Source organism: Pinus tabuliformis, chromosome J (genome assembly GCF_031772625.1).
Source record: "Pinus tabuliformis cultivar Carrire ecotype Pingquan chromosome J, CPIR1, whole genome shotgun sequence".
Classification (NCBI taxonomy): Eukaryota; Viridiplantae; Streptophyta; class Pinopsida; order Pinales; family Pinaceae; genus Pinus; species Pinus tabuliformis.
Window position 1 is genome coordinate 1,590,273,837 of NC_142295.1, and position 2,946 is coordinate 1,590,276,782.

At 41.1% G+C, this 2,946-nt stretch overlaps 1 pseudogene; it reads right to left on the reverse strand.

Moving 5' to 3' along the window:
* Positions 1–672: 672 nt before the first annotated feature.
* LOC149233558 (tobamovirus multiplication protein 3 pseudogene) lies at positions 673–1,296 on the reverse strand (annotated as a pseudogene).
* Positions 1,297–2,946: the final 1,650 nt, after the last annotated feature.

The following is a 2,946-nucleotide window of genomic DNA, read 5'->3' on the forward strand; positions in this document are numbered from 1 at the left end:
GCTGGAGCGTTTCCATACGGCAGAGACGAGGGAGATCTTATTTCTGTCAAAGATTTATTCTCATGTCGTACGCCAATCATCCACTAGTTATCATTCTGTTTGATGGCTTCAAAGTTCAAAGTGCACCGCAGGAGGTGTTATTATATTGGACATATTCATAAGGACTTGATTTATTTAATGTGATTCGTGAACTCTCTTCTGACTGTCGCCGATCCTTGAAATGCTGACAAAATGCTCTCTTAGAATTTGGTAGAAGTTTGATCGAGGAGTCAAATGGTATGAAAGTGTTGTTCGGTAAATTTTTATGACAATGTTGGCTTTCTGCTTTCTTGGAACAAGTGGAACGCAACGTTTGCTGCTTTCTTGAAACACGAGCCACCGATTTTGCCTCAACAGGCTGCAATCTTCTCTGTCTGCGAGAGAGATTCGACGCTGTGAAGATCTGTCTGAGATAACCAAGTTCTGGTACTTTTTTACCATTGCGCCTGTATTTGTCGTGAGACTCTGCGCTTGTATTATTTTGACTTGATTTGGACCAGATTATGTTCGACGTTTCAAAGGCTTGACGTTTCAGTTGACCGACAAACAGAGATGGAGCGATTATCATAATACAAGCCTGTAAATTCCTGCTGTCAGTGTTGGCGTAAGCTATGTTTTCACCCCATGTTCGCCTCAAAACAACCTCGCACTTGGTGACACTAATGAGGGCACATACGCAGGTTCCTCTCTGAAACGGGGTAGCAGTTTTATTATGAGAACAAGTGAAGATGGAACTATTTCCACTATCAAGTAATACATGAAGTTCAAGATCGGATGATCCAAAACATCAAGGTTTGCACCTTTGTCAAATGCAGAGAAAAACATCATGACGCATCTTATGAAAAAACAAGTAAAGCAGATTGTAGTAACATAGCCGACCTCTTGCAACTTCTTTCTGCGTCCTGTTGATTCAACTGGAAAACGTCGAAGCATGAAGAACAGTCTGCCACCATAAAGTAAAAACCCCAACGCTGCAAAGAAGGAGACACCTGCAAAGAATAACTTGGAGAGGATCTCAACAACTGGACTAGGGCTCCACCAAGAGTAAATCCATATGCATATCTGAATGAGATAGATGATACCATTGATTGTGATAAAAGCAGGTCTATAACCGTCTACTGATATTGCCCGTGCCTGATAGTATATTTCTGCCCAAAATAGGACCAACAGAGTATACGTGGTAAAAAATAGCAGGCCAGGCATATCAAGCAAAACATGTAGCAAAATCGCAGGTTCCTCTCTGAAACGTGGTAGCATGTATGGTCCTTCTGACGGGTAGCAGTTTTATTCTTGTGGCTAGCATCATACCAGTGGCGTCCAGTGTTTGAGATTGTCCCCACTCTTCCAATTCCTCTTTCAGAACGTTGATTTCCCGGAAACGCAGCCAACATATGATCTGGTAGCCTTTTCAACTTGGAGCAGCCAGTCAAGTGAAGATCACGAAGGTTTGTAAGATTCCCGAACGACTCAGGCAGCGTTAGCGACTTCCCGCTTGCGTACATTCTCAAATGTTTAAGGGAAGTGAGATGAAAGAACTCTTCCAGCAATGATTCCATAGTGCATCTCAGTTCAATCTTTTCAAGTTTCCACAGGATAGTAGTTCACATCAATGATTTTATTCGGGTTTTGAGTAATAATTGATGTAACCTCTCCTAGCTTATCAAAATCAAAGTATCGGTTCTTAGAACCCAGGCTGCCAGCAAGCTTTGAAGGATGAGACTCAATAGGAATACCCTTTTCTCTTACAAATCATGGCAGAGCAATTGATGCCAAATTACAACCTGCACTTTCTGTTGGGCTAGTGTACTCGATAATTTCTGTGCAAAGATTTGAAGACTTGACTGTTCCCAAATTCTGCTAATTGCTCTTCCTGTTGCACGAGTCCTTGTACAACATATAAGAATTGCCAGTTTCTATCTGAGATTCTAAAATTGCAAACCAGAGATTTTGCGCTTGTACAACCTTCCTGGTCTTGCCCTGCTGCTCATTTTTAAGGTGTAAATCAGACATTGAAGAAAAAAAAATGGCCAGAATCAGTGAAGTATTAGAGTTCCTTAAAACTCTGATATTGTCTACTAATCATGATACATTAAAATTCAGCAAAGTTTCTCTCACAGACATTCAAGTCTGTCTACAAAATGCACAAGAGAAAATTGATTTTTTGCAGCTTGAAACTCAGCTACAGCAAGAAGAATTAAAACAGAGGAATCATCATCTTGAACCTGTTTCTGTTCAGAACAATGAAACAGACTCCCATAAACAGCAAATCAATATTGTTGAAGTTCATTCAGATCCAGTGCCCAATAAAGCAACAGTTGTACACGCAAATGCAGAAACTCAGTCTGCACTTCCCAAGCCCATCATCAGACCTTGGGAACAACTTCTCCACAACAAGCACAGAACTAGTCTTGGATATGACAAGGACTTGTCCTTTCATATTCCAGACTACTCAAAGCCCATTCAGTTTTAGAGTGTTGGATTCATTCATGAGAGTTCACCTGCTCTTCATTATACTCCTCTTCCACAGCAACAACAACAGATTGTGAAATGCCAACACTGTGACCGAGTTGGCCATTTGAAAGATCATTGTTTTCATCTTCATCCATGTAAGCATTGTCATAAAACCAGTCATTCTTCACACAGATGCTTCAGAAATAAACGTCCTGCAAGAACAAATATTCATCTTGGATGGATCGCTTCTTGGCAATGGGCATCAATAGCCAAGAAGATATTCCAAACACATGTCAGAACTTGTTCCAGAGTATTGAACAGTCTTGCAGTTGAGTTTTCTCCATCATCTCACCTTGTATCTGATAGTGGGGGAAATGATGGTCATCTACAAGCTTCAAAGCCACATCAAGTGAGCCTGAGACACAACCTGCCACACCAGTTTCAGAGTTGTAGCCA